Source organism: Hyla sarda, chromosome 7 (genome assembly GCF_029499605.1).
Source record: "Hyla sarda isolate aHylSar1 chromosome 7, aHylSar1.hap1, whole genome shotgun sequence".
Taxonomy (NCBI): Eukaryota; Metazoa; Chordata; class Amphibia; order Anura; family Hylidae; genus Hyla; species Hyla sarda.
Genome location: NC_079195.1, coordinates 141,666,950 through 141,682,181, shown reverse-complemented (window position 1 = coordinate 141,682,181; position 15,232 = coordinate 141,666,950).

Below are 15,232 nucleotides of genomic sequence, written 5' to 3'. Positions count from 1 at the left end.
ATAAAAAGGATACAGATAGTTTGATTTTTCGGATACATTCGGTATTCGGGTACATTCGGTAAATCTTTTTATTCTATTTTTGGACTTTAGCGATCCTAAAAAATTATGGAGATACCTTTTTTATAAAAATTTCGTAGGGTATCATAAAAAAATCATAATAAAAAAGATACAGTGGTGATGGAAAAAATTGTATCTAATGAAATGTATGATTTTTATTATGAAATGTTTATTCATTTTTAAACAGGGATCAATTTATGTGAGCGGGTAAAGCACTAAAAATGTAGCCGACAATAATGAAAATGTAGTGTGTGCTTGTTTTTCACTTTTTTTAAAAACATTTTTTAGGTAGTACTACTACTCCCAGCATGGAACACACTCTTCCATGATGGGAGTAGTAGTTACCTGTACTAATTGACAGATCGCAGGGGTCCCTTGCGATCCTCTTGTATAATGTACAGATGCGGCGGCTGCTCTTCTATGGTCCCCTGCACTCACGTATATATACACATATTCATATTTCCCGCAGAGCTGTGATTGGCCAGATGGTTCCAGCCAATCACAGCTCTCTGTGAGAAATAGGAATATGTGTACATATACGGCCGTGCAGGGGTCCATAGGAGAGCGGCCCCCGCATTCATACATTATACTGGAGGATCACAGCGGGCGTCAGGAGTGATACCCGCAGTGATCTTTCCTTTACTACAAGTACTACCTGTTACGCCGAGCGCTCTGGGTCCCCGCTCCTCCCCGGAGCGCTCGCTTCACTCTCCCCGCGGCAGCGCCCCGGTCACGTCCTCTGACCCGGGGCGCTGCGATTCCGCTGCCAGCCGGGATGCGATTCGCGATGCGGGTAGCGCCCGCTCGCGATGCGCACCCCGGCTCCCCTACCTGACTCGCTCTCCGTCTGTTCTGTCCCGGCGCGCGCGGCCCCGCTCCCTAGGGCGCGCGCGCGCCGGGTCTCTGCGATTTAAAGGGCCACTGCGCCGCTGATTGGCGCAGTGGTTCCAATTAGTGTTCACACCTGTGCACTTCCCTATATCACCTCACTTCCCCTTCACTCCCTCGCCGGATCTTGTTGCCTTAGTGCCAGTGAAAGCGTTCCTTGTGTGTTCCTTGCCTGTGTTTCCAGACCTTCTGCCGTTGCCCCTGACTACGATCCTTGCTGCCTGCCCCGACCTTCTGCTACGTCCGACCTTGCTTTTGCCTACTCCCTTGTACCGCGCCTATCTTCAGCAGCCAGAGAGGTGAGCCGTTGCTAGTGGATACGACCTGGTCACTACCGCCGCAGCAAGACCATCCCGCTTTGCGGCGGGCTCTGGTGAAAACCAGTAGTGGCTTAGAACCGGTCCACTAGCACGGTCCACGCCAATCCCTCTCTGGCACAGAGGATCCACTACCTGCCAGCCGGCATCGTGACAGTAGATCCGGCCATGGATCCCGCTGAAGTTCCTCTGCCAGTTGTCGCTGACCTCACCACGGTGGTCGCCCAGCAGTCACAACAGATAGCGCAACAAGGCCAACAGCTGTCTCAACTGACCGTTATGCTACAACAGTTACTACCACAGCTTCAGCAGTCATCTCCTCCGCCAGCTCCTGCACCTCCTCCGCAGCGAGTGGCCGCTCCTGGGATACGCTTATCCTTGCCGGATAAATTTGATGGGGACTCTAAGTTTTGCCGTGGCTTTCTTTCCCAATGTTCCCTGCATCTGGAGATGATGTCGGACCTGTTTCCCACTGAAAGGTCTAAGGTGGCTTTCGTAGTCAGCCTTCTGTCCGGAAAAGCCCTGTCATGGGCCACACCGCTCTGGGACCGCAATGACCCCGTCACTGCCTCTGTACACTCCTTCTTCTCGGAAATCCGAAGTGTCTTTGAGGAACCTGCCCGAGCCTCTTCTGCTGAGACTGCCCTGTTGAACCTGGTCCAGGGTAATTCTTCCGTTGGCGAGTATGCCGTACAATTCCGTACTCTTGCTTCAGAATTGTCCTGGAATAATGAGGCCCTCTGCGCGACCTTCAAAAAAGGCCTATCCAGCAACATTAAAGATGTTCTGGCCGCACGAGAAATTCCTGCTAATCTACATGAACTTATTCACCTAGCCACTCGCATTGACATGCGTTTTTCCGAAAGGCGTCAGGAACTCCGCCAAGATATGGACTCTGTTCGCACGAGGCGTTTCTTCTCCTCGGCTCCTCTCTCCTCTGGTCCCCTGCAATCTGTTCCTGTGCCTCCCGCCGTGGAGGCTATGCAGGTCGACCGGTCTCGCCTGACACCTCAAGAGAGGACACGACGCCGTATGGAGAACCTCTGCCTGTACTGTGCTAGTACCGAACACTTCCTGAGAGATTGTCCTATCCGTCCTCCCCGCCTGGAAAGACGTACGCTGACTCCGCACAAAAGTGAGACAGTCCTTGATGTCTACTCAGCTTCTCCACGTCTTACTGTGCCTGTGCGGATGTCTGCCTCTGCCTTCTCCTTCTCTACAGTGGCCTTCTTGGACTCTGGATCTGCAGGAAATTTTATTTTGGCCTCTCTCGTCAACAGGTTCAACATCCCGGTGACCAGTCTCGCCAGACCCCTCTACATCAATTGTGTAAATAATGAAAGATTGGACTGTACCATACGTTTCCGCACGGAGCCCCTTCTTATGAGCATCGGATCTCATCATGAGAGGATTGAACTTTTGGTCCTCCCCAATTGCACCTCGGAAATTCTCCTTGGACTTCCCTGGCTTCAACTTCATTCCCCTACCCTGGATTGGTCCACTGGGGAGATCAAGAGTTGGGGGTCCTCTTGTTCCAAGAACTGTCTAAAACCGGTTCCCAGTAACCCTTGCCGTAACTCTGTGGTTCCTCCAGTAACCGGTCTCCCTAAGGCCTATATGGACTTCGCGGATGTTTTCTGCAAAAAACAAGCTGAGACTCTACCTCCTCACAAGCCTTATGATTGCCCTATCGACCTCCTCCCGGGCACTACTCCACCCCGGGGCAGAATTTATCCTCTCTCTGCCCCAGAGACTCTTGCCATGTCCGAATACGTCCAGGAGAATCTAAAAAAGGGCTTTATCCGTAAATCCTCCTCTCCTGCCGGAGCCGGATTTTTCTTTGTGTCCAAAAAGGATGGCTCCCTACGTCCTTGCATTGACTACCGCGGTCTTAATAAAATCACGGTTAAGAACCGCTACCCCTTACCCCTCATCTCTGAACTCTTTGATCGCCTCCAAGGTGCCCACATCTTCACTAAATTGGACTTAAGAGGCGCCTATAACCTCATCCGCATCAGAGAGGGGGACGAGTGGAAAACGGCATTTAACACCAGAGATGGACACTTTGAGTATCTGGTCATGCCCTTTGGACTGTGCAACGCCCCTGCCGTCTTCCAAGACTTTGTCAATGAAATTTTTCGTGATCTGTTATACTCCTGTGTTGTTGTATATCTGGACGATATCCTAATTTTTTCTGCCAATCTAGAAGAACACCGCCAGCATGTCTGTATGGTTCTTCAGAGACTTCGTGACAACCAACTCTATGCCAAAATTGAGAAATGTCTGTTTGAATGCCAATCTCTTCCTTTTCTAGGATATTTGGTCTCTGGCCAGGGACTACAGATGGATCCAGACAAACTCTCTGCCGTCTTAGATTGGCCACGCCCCTCCGGACTCCGTGCTATCCAACGCTTTTTGGGGTTCGCCAATTATTACAGGCAATTTATTCCACATTTTTCTACCATTGTGGCTCCTATCGTGGCTTTAACCAAAAAAAATGCTGATCCCAAGTCCTGGCCTCCTCAAGCAGAAGACGCCTTTAAACGACTCAAGTCTGCCTTTTCTTCGGCTCCCGTCCTCTCCAGACCTGACCCTTCCAAACCCTTCCTATTGGAGGTTGATGCCTCCTCAGTGGGAGCTGGAGCTGTTCTTCTACAAAAAAATTCTTCCGGGCATGCTGTCACTTGTGGTTTTTTCTCTAGGACCTTCTCTCCAGCGGAGAGGAACTACTCCATCGGGGATCGAGAGCTTCTAGCCATTAAATTAGCACTTGAGGAATGGAGGCATCTGCTGGAGGGATCAAGTTCTCCTGTTATTATCTACACCGACCACAAGAACCTCTCCTACCTCCAGTCTGCCCAACGGCTGAATCCTCGCCAGGCCCGGTGGTCTCTGTTCTTTGCCCGATTTAATTTTGAGATTCACTTTCGTCCTGCCGATAAGAACATTAGGGCCGATGCTCTCTCTCGTTCCTCGGATGCCTCAGAAGTTGAACTCTCTCCGCAACACATCATTCCACCTGACTGCCTGATCTCCACTTCTCCTGCCTCCATCAGGCAGACTCCTCCAGGAAAGACCTTTGTTTCTCCTCGCCAACGCCTCGGAATCCTCAAATGGGGTCACTCCTCCCATCTCGCAGGTCATGCGGGTATCAAGAAATCTGTGCAACTCATCTCCCGCTTCTATTGGTGGCCGACTCTGGAGACGGATGTTGTGGACTTTGTGCGAGCCTGCACTATCTGTGCCCGGGATAAGACTCCTCGCCAGAAGCCCGCTGGTTTTCTTCATCCTCTGCCTGTCCCCGAACAACCTTGGTCTCTGATTGGTATGGACTTTATTACTGATTTACCCCCTTCCCGTGGCAACACTGTTATTTGGGTGGTCGTTGATCGATTCTCCAAAATGGCACATTTCATCCCTCTTCCTGGTCTTCCTTCTGCGCCTCAGTTGGCTAAACAATTTTTTGTACACATTTTTCGTCTTCACGGATTGCCTACGCAGATTGTCTCGGATAGAGGCGTCCAATTCGTGTCTAAATTCTGGAGGGCTCTCTGTAAACAACTCAAGATTAAATTAAATTTTTCTTCTGCATATCATCCCCAGTCCAATGGACAAGTAGAAAGGATTAACCAGATCTTGGGTGATTATTTGCGACATTTTGTTTCCTCCCGCCAGGATGACTGGGCAGATCTCCTCCCATGGGCCGAATTCTCGTATAACTACAGGGTCTCTGAGTCTTCCTCCAAATCCCCATTTTTCGTGGTGTACGGCCGTCACCCTCTTCCCCCCCTCCCTACTCCCTTGCCCTCTGGTCTGCCCGCTGTGGATGAAATTTCTCGTGACCTTTCCATCATATGGAGAGAGACCCAAAATTCTCTCTTACAGGCTTCATCACGCATGAAGAAGTTCGCGGATAAGAAAAGAAGAGCTCCCCCCGTTTTTTCCCCTGGAGACAAGGTATGGCTCTCCGCTAAATATGTCCGCTTCCGTGTCCCTAGCTACAAGTTGGGACCACGCTATCTTGGTCCTTTCAAAATTTTGTGTCAAATTAATCCTGTCTCTTATAAACTTCTTCTTCCTCCCTCTCTTCGTATCCCTAATGCCTTTCACGTCTCTCTTCTCAAACCACTCATCCTCAACCGTTTTTCTCCCAAGTCTGTTCCTCCCACTCCTGTTTCCGGCTCCTCGGACATCTTCTCGGTCAAAGAAATTTTAGCTGCCAAAAAGGTCAGAGGGAGAAATTTTTTTTTAGTGGACTGGGAGGGTTGTGGTCCTGAAGAGAGATCCTGGGAACCTGAGGACAACATCCTAGACAAAAGTCTGCTCCTCAGGTTCTCAGGCTCTAAGAAGAGGGGGAGACCCAAGGGGGGGGGTACTGTTACGCCGAGCGCTCCGGGTCCCCGCTCCTCCCCGGAGCGCTCGCTTCACTCTCCCCGCGGCAGCGCCCCGGTCACGTCCTCTGACCCGGGGCGCTGCGATTCCGCTGCCAGCCGGGATGCGATTCGCGATGCGGGTAGCGCCCGCTCGCGATGCGCACCCCGGCTCCCCTACCTGACTCGCTCTCCGTCTGTTCTGTCCCGGCGCGCGCGGCCCCGCTCCCTAGGGCGCGCGCGCGCCGGGTCTCTGCGATTTAAAGGGCCACTGCGCCGCTGATTGGCGCAGTGGTTCCAATTAGTGTTCACACCTGTGCACTTCCCTATATCACCTCACTTCCCCTTCACTCCCTCGCCGGATCTTGTTGCCTTAGTGCCAGTGAAAGCGTTCCTTGTGTGTTCCTTGCCTGTGTTTCCAGACCTTCTGCCGTTGCCCCTGACTACGATCCTTGCTGCCTGCCCCGACCTTCTGCTACGTCCGACCTTGCTTTTGCCTACTCCCTTGTACCGCGCCTATCTTCAGCAGCCAGAGAGGTGAGCCGTTGCTAGTGGATACGACCTGGTCACTACCGCCGCAGCAAGACCATCCCGCTTTGCGGCGGGCTCTGGTGAAAACCAGTAGTGGCTTAGAACCGGTCCACTAGCACGGTCCACGCCAATCCCTCTCTGGCACAGAGGATCCACTACCTGCCAGCCGGCATCGTGACACTACCACTCCCAACATGGAGTACACTCTGCTCCATGCTGGGAGCTGTAGTATCTGCATTAATAGACAGATCGCAGCGGGTGTCAGAAGTTACACTCGCTGCCATATGTCTATTAATGCAGGTACTACAGCTCCCAGCATGGAGAAGAGTGTGCTCCATGTTGGGAGTATTAGTACCTACAGTAAGGGACAGATCCCAGCGGATGTCACTCCTCCTGACACCCGCTGCGATCCTCCTGATGTGAATGTCGGGATCAGCTGTTCTCAGGGCTACAGAGCCAGGAGAACAGCTGACGCTGAGCCGTAGGTATACATCGTATATCTACTGCCCAGCAAGAACTTACAGTGAGCCTGCAATGTGTATACAGTATACACATTGCTGGCTCACTTAACCCCTTGCTGAGCTGTGCGCTATGCGCAAGCCCAGCAAGGGAAGAGTTAACTTACACTGCTGGACAGTGTAGGTTAACCCTTTGGTCGGTATACACTATATACAGCTATCTATAGATAGCTGTATACAGTGTATACAGAAGACGAAGTCCACTTACTTCCCTCGAGTCCCGGGCGGGGTTCGTGTAGCTCCGCCCCTAGTGATGACGTCATTAGGGGGCGGAGCTACAGAAGGGAACAAGGCTAATTAATCTGAAGCTCTGTTCACATTGTACGTTTTGTATAATGTGAACAGACCCTTCTGGCAGTGTCTACCCAGACAGGGAGACTCCAGCTGTTGCTAAACTACAACTCCCAGCATGCCCAGACAGCCAAAGGCTGTCTGGGCATGCTGGGAGTTATAGTTTTGCACCAATTGGTGGCTCCCTGTTTGGGTAGACATTGCATCATGGGTGCTCTCCCCAGCGGACAGCGCCAAAAATGTCATAACCAATTTTTTGTGTTTTTTTCTTCTCGTTTCAGATCCGTGTATGCAGAGGATTACTGCGGATTCGATGGATTATGGCGGATTATTATTTTTTCCTTTAATAAAATGGTTAACGAGGGCTGTGGGGGAGTGTTTTTTTAAATAAAATAATTTTTCCAATGTGTTGTGTTTTTTTTTTAATTGAATTTTCAAGGTTAGTAGTGGACGCTGTCTTATTGACGGAATCCATTACTAGGCCAGGGCTTAGTGCTAGCCCCAAAAACAGCTAGCGCTAACCCCCAATTATTACCCCGGTACCCACCGCCACAGGGGTGCCGGGAAGAGCCGGTACCAACAGGCCCGGAGCGTCAAAATGGCGCTCCTGGGCCTAGGCGGTAACAGGCTGGCATTATTTAGGCTGGGGAGGGCCAGTAACAATGGTCCTCGCCCACCCTGGTAACGTCAGGCTGTTGCTGTTTGGTTGGTATCTGGCTGAGAATGAAAATACGGGGAACCCAATGCGTTTTATTTTTTTTATTTAAATTTAAAAAAAAAACGCATAGGGTTCCCCGTACTTTCATTCTCAGCACAATACCAACCAAACAGCAACAGCCTGACGTTACCAGGGTGGGTGAGGACCATTGTTACTGGCCCTCCCCAGCCTAAATAACGCCAGCCTGTTACCCCCTAGGTCCAGGAGCGCCATTTTTGACGCTCCGGGCCTGTTGGTACCGGCTCTTCCCGGCACCCCTGTGGCGGTGGGTACCGGGGTAATAATTTGGGGTTAGCGCTAGCTGTTTTTGGGGCTAGCACTAAGCCCTGGCCTAGTAATGGATTCCGTCAATAAGACAGCTTCCGCTACTAACCCTGAAAATTCAATAAAAATAAAAAAACACAACACATTGGAAAAATTATTTTATTTAAAAAAACACTCCCCCACAGCCCTCGTTAACCATTTTATTAAAGGGAAAAAAAATAATCCGCCGTAATCCATCGAATCCGCAGTAATCCTCTGCATACACGGATCTGAAACGAGAAGAAAAAAAAACACAAAAAATTGGTTATGACATTTTTGGCGCTGTCCGCTGGGGAGAGCACCCATGATGCAATGTCTACCCAAACAGGGAGCCACCAATTGGTGCAAAACTACAACTCCCAGCATGCCCAGACAGCCTTTGGCTGTCTGGGCATGCTGGGAGTTGTAGTTTAGCAACAGCTGGAGTCTCCCTGTCTGGGTAGACACTGCCAGAAGGGTCTGTTCACATTATACAAAACGTACAATGTGAACAGAGCTTCAGATAAACTAGCCTTGTTCCCTTCTGTAGCTCCGCCCCCTAATGACGTCATCACTAGGGGGCGGAGCTACACGAACCCGGCCCGGGACTCGAGGGAAGTAAGCTGGACTTCGTCTTCTGTATACACTGTATACAGCTATCTATAGATAGCTGTAGAAAGTGTATACCGCACAAAGGGTTAACCTACACTGTCCAGCAGTGTAAGTTAACTCTTCCCTTGCTGGGCTTGCGCATAGCGCACAGCTCAGCAAGGGGTTAAGTGAGCCAGCAATGTGTATACTGTATACACATTGCAGGCTCACTGTAAGTTCTTGCTGGGCAGTAGATATATGATGTATACCTACGGCTCAGCGTCAGCTGTTCTCCCGGCTCTGTAGCCCTGAGAACAGCTGATCCCGACATTCACATCAGGAGGATCGCAGCGGGTGTCAGGAGGAGTGACATCCGCTGGGATCTGTCCCTTACTGTAGGTACTAATACTCCCAACATGGAGCACACTCTTCTCCATGCTGGGAGCTGTAGTACCTGCATTAATAGACATATGGCAGCGAGTGTAACTTCTGACACCCGCTGCGATCTGTCTATTAATGCAGGTACTACAGCTCCCAGCATGGAGCAGAGTGTACTCCATGTTGGGAGTGGTAGTACTTGTAGTAAAGGAAAGATCACTGCAGGTATCACTCCTGACACCCGCTGTGATCCTCCAGTATAATGTATGAATGCGGGGGCCGCTCTCCTATGGACCCCTGCACGGCCGTATATATACACATATTCCTATTTCTCACAGAGAGCTGTGATTGGCTGGAACCATCTGGCCAATCACAGCTCTGCGGGAAATATGAATATGTGTATATATACGTGAGTGCAGGGGACCATAGAAGAGCAGCCGCCGCATCTGTACATTATACAAGAGGATCGCAAGGGACCCCTGCGATCTGTCAATTAGTACAGGTAACTACTACTCCCATCATGGAAGAGTGTGTTCCATGCTGGGAGTAGTAGTACTACCTAAAAAATGTTTTTAAAAAAAGTGAAAAACACGCACACACTACATTTTCATTATTGTCGGCTACATTTTTAGTGCTTTACCCGCTCACATAAATTGATCCCTGTTTAAAAATGAATAAACATTTCATAATAAAAAAGATACATTTCGTTAGATACAATTTTTTTCATCACCACTGTATCTTTTTTATTATGATTTTTTTATGATACCCTGCGAAATTTTAATAAAAAAGGTATCTCCATTATTTATTAGGATCGCTAAAGTCCAAAAAAAGACTAAAGATTTACCGAATGTACCCGAATACCGAATGTATCCGAAAAAAAACAACACGAATACCCGAATACCGAATGTATCCGAAAAATCTAAACCGAAAATATTGCCGAACCGAATTTTTTTTCCAAAACGAAAAAACGAAACGAAATTAAACGAAAATGTTTCTAGTGCACAAGTCTAATGTACAATGATATCAGTGACTGCAGGTGACGTCTTCTCTATAGTCTTTCCTTATCTAATTCAGATGGTACATACCGCCTGGTCCAGCTAAAACTTCTGTCTGTAGAATGTGACGCCCAGACGTCTCCTCACTATGTCAGCGCATTCTTATCCTCTATATGAAAACAAGTATTATTATAAACCTGCCAGACACTGTATCCTCTAAATATAATACTACTATACACTATACTCTTTGATTATAAACCTTCCATACACCATACCCACTGAATATAATACTACCACACACTGTACATTCTGAATATACCAACACATACTGTACACTCTGAATATAAATCTGCCACATACTGTACCCCTGAATATAATACTGCCACACACTGTACCCTCTGAATATAATACTACCACACACTGTACATTCTGAATATAATACCATCACATACTGTACCCTCTGAATATAAATCTACCACATACTGTACCCCTGAATATAATACCGCCACACACTGTACCCACTGAATATAATACTACCACAAACAGTACATTCTGAATATACCAACACATACTGTACACTCTGAATATAAATCTGCCACATACTGTACCCCTGAATATAATACTGCCACACACTGTACACTCTGAATATAATACTACCACACACTGTACATTCTGAATATAATACCATCACATACTGTACCCTCTGAATATAAATCTACCACATACTGTACCCCTGAATATAATACCGCCACACACTGTACCCCTGAATATAATACTACCACGCACTGTACCCTCTGAATATAATACTACCACAAACTGCGCCCTCTGAATTTAACGTTGCCCTACAGTGCACCCTCTGGATATAATACCACAACCGCAGTAACACCCCTCAACATCCGTTAGCTGATGCTATTACCACGGGAGGGGGTTTTTGGTGGTGTTGCTAATGGATGATGGGGGTGCTACTACCGGGGGGGTGTTGCTGGAGGATGATGAGGGTGCAACTGGCCATCCCCCCTGGCACCCTGGCAGTATCACCCCCATCATCCAACCGCAGGATCATCCTCCTGGCAGGAGCACCGCCATCATCCACCATCAGGATCTGCTGATGGAGGTGCTACTACTCTGGGGGGGGGGGGGGATGTTGCTGATGGATGATAAGGGTGCGACTGCCAGGGGGGGAGCATTAGTTGGCAGCAGTTCCCCCACTTTAGGTAGGCAGCAGTTTCCCCACATTAGGTAGCATATTTTCTTCACATTAGGCAGCATAGATTCCCCACATTTGGTACATGTTCCCCCACATTAGGTAGCAATTTCCCCACATTAGGTAGCACAGATTCCCCACATTAGGAAGCAGTTTCCCCACATTAGGTAGCATAGATTCTCCACATTCGGTAGCACAGATTCCCCACATTAGGTAGCATAGACTCCCCACATTTGGTAGCACAGATTCCCCACATTAGGTAGCAGTTTCCCCACATTAGGTAGCATAGACTCCCCACATTAGGTAGCATAGAATCCCCACATTAGGTAGCATAGACACACACACAGAGTCTCACACACACAGAGTCACACACACACACACACACACACACACACAGAGTCACACACAGAAAATAAGGCATACTTGGCACACCAGAAGGCCTCCTACATAATTCCAATATAAGAAATGATTGTGGGCAGGGGTATAGCGCTCCTGGGTCCCCCTGCAACACACACACAGAGTCACACACAGTCATATACATACACACACACACAGAGTCACACAGTCACATACATACACACACACAGAGTCACACACAGTCACATACATACACACACACAGAGTCACACACAGTCATATACATACACACACAGAGTCACACACAGGCACATACATACACACACACAGAGTCACACACAGTCACATACATACACACACACAGAGTCACACACAGTCACATACATACACACACACACAGTCACACACACACAGAGTCACACACAGTCATAAACATACACACACACACAGAGTCACACACAGTCACATACACACACACACACAGAGTCACACACAGTCACATACATACACACACACAGAGTCACACACAGTCACATACATACACACACACAGAGTCACACACAGTCACATACATACACACACAGAGTCACACACAGTCACATACATACACACACACACAGTCACACACACAGAGTCACACACAGTCATATACATACATACACACACAGAGTCACACACAGTCACATACATACACACACAGAGTCACACACAGTCACATACATACACACACAGAGTCACACACAGTCACATACATACACACACACACAGTCACACACACACAGAGTCACACACAGTCATATACATACACACACAGAGTCACACACAGTCACATACATACACACACACAGGGTCACACACAGTCACATACATACACACACACAGAGTCACACACAGTCACATACATACACACACAGAGTCACACACAGTCACATACATACACACAGTCACACACACAGAGTCACACACAGTCATATACATACACACACAGAGTCACACACAGTCACATACATACACACACACAGAGTCACATACATACACACACACAGAGTCACACAGTCACATACATACACACACACAGAGTCACACACAGTCACACACATACACACACACAGAGTCACACACAGTCACATACATACATACACACACACAGTCACACACAGTCACATACATACACACACACAGTCACACACACACAGTCACACACAGTCATATACATACACACACACAGAGTCACACACAGTCACATACATACACACACACAGTCACACACAGTCATATACATACACACACACAGAGTCACACACAGTCACATACATACACACACACAGAGTCACACACAGTCACATACATACACACACACAGAGTCACACACAGTCACATATATACACACACACAGAGTCACACACAGTCACATACATACACACACACACAGAGTCACACACAGTCAGTCACACACAGACAGAGATAGCGACAGACAGAGAGACAGACACACACACTCACCCATCCAGCGCAGCGCTCCTTCTCTCCTGGCGCCCTGCGAGTGACGTCATTGACGTCCCATGCGGTGGTGCTGACGAACGGGCGCATGGCGGCGATGAAGGGCGGGGGGGGGGGGGGTTGGGTGCTGACGGGCGCACAGCGCAGGTGTATGCCGGGGGGGGGGTGTGTGCTGTCGGACGGGCGCACAGCGCAGGTGAAGGCGGGGGGGGGGGGATGGTGCTGCCGGTCGGGTACAGACTGGGGGTGTGGGTGTAACTGGGGGGTGGGGGTGCTGAGGAGCATCTTGGTGTCACCCCTTTAGGTTGGTGTCACTCGGTGCGGGCCGCACCCCCCGCACCCGGGTCGCAACGCCACTGTATATATACACATACATACACAAACACACACAGGTGATACATGACATATATACACATACATACACAGTCACACACAGTCATATACATACACACACACACAGAGTCACACAGTCACATACATACACACACACAGAGTCACACACAGTCACATACATGCACACACACAGAGTCACACACACACAGAGTCACACACAGTAATATACATACACACACACACACAGAGTCACACACAGGCACATACATACACACACACAGAGTCACACACAGTCACATACATACACACACACAGAGTCACACACAGTCACATACATACACACACACACAGTCACACACACACAGTCACACACAGTCATATACATACACACACACACAGAGTCACACACAGTCACATACACACACACACAGAGTCACACACAGTCACATACATACACACACACAGAGTCACACACAGTCACATACATACACACACAGAGTCACACACAGTCACATACATACACACACACAGTCACACACACAGAGTCACACACAGTCATATACATACACACACATACACATACATACACACACACAGTCACACACACACAGTCACACACAGTCACACACAGTCATATACATACACACACACACACACACACACAGAGTCACACACAGTCACATACATACACACACACAGTCACACACACACAGAGTCACACACAGTCACATACATACACACACACACACAGAGTCACACACAGTCACATACATACACACACACAGAGTCACACACAGTCACATACATACACACACACACACACAGAGTCACACACAGTCACATACATACACACACTCAGAGTCACACACAGTCACATACATACACACACACAGAGTCACACACAGTCAGTCACACACAGACAGAGATAGCGACAGACAGAGAGACAGACACACACACTCACCCATCCAGCGCAGCGCTCCTTCTCTCCTGGCGCCCTACGAGTGACGTCATTGACGTCCCATGCGGTGGTGCTGACGAACGGGCGCATGGCGGCGATGAAGGGCGGGGGGGGGGGGGTTGGGTGCTGACGGGCGCACAGCGCACGCAGGTGTATGCCGGGGGGGGTGTGCTGTCGGACGGGCGCACAGCGCAGGTGATGGCGGGGGGGGGGGGGGGGCTTGGGTGTGCTGTCGGTCGGGTACAGACTGGGGGTGTGGGTGTAACTGGGGGGGGGGCGGGATGCTGAGGAGCATCTTGGTGTCACCCCTTTAGGTTGGTGTCACTCGGTGCGGGCCGCACCCCCCGCACCCGGGTCGCAACGCCACTGTATATATACACATACATACACAAACACACACAGTTGATACATGACATATATACACATACATACATACATACACAAACACACACAAGTGATACATGACATATATACACATACATACACACACACACACAGGTGATACATGATATATATACACATACATACACAAACACACACAGGTGATACATGACATATATACACATACATACACACACACACACACACACACAGGTGATACATGACATATATACACACAAACACACAAAAAGAAAAAGAAGACACACTATTTGATGCACACCTAAATAAATAAATCACATAATTGTATTAAGTCTATAGACATGAAAAAAGACATAAGCAATTAAAAACATCTAAAAAGGCCCAATGGCCAGCACACAACAGAGGGGGACCCCTCAAGGCCCCCTTGAGGGGTCCCCCTCTGTTGTGTGCTGGCCATTGGGCCTTTTTAGATGTTTTTAATTGCTTATGTCTTTTTTCACCCAGGACACCTCCGATTGCACAGATATAATTGCACTATACCACTGGCCTAATACATATCACAGCACTGAAAATTCATGGTAACGCTG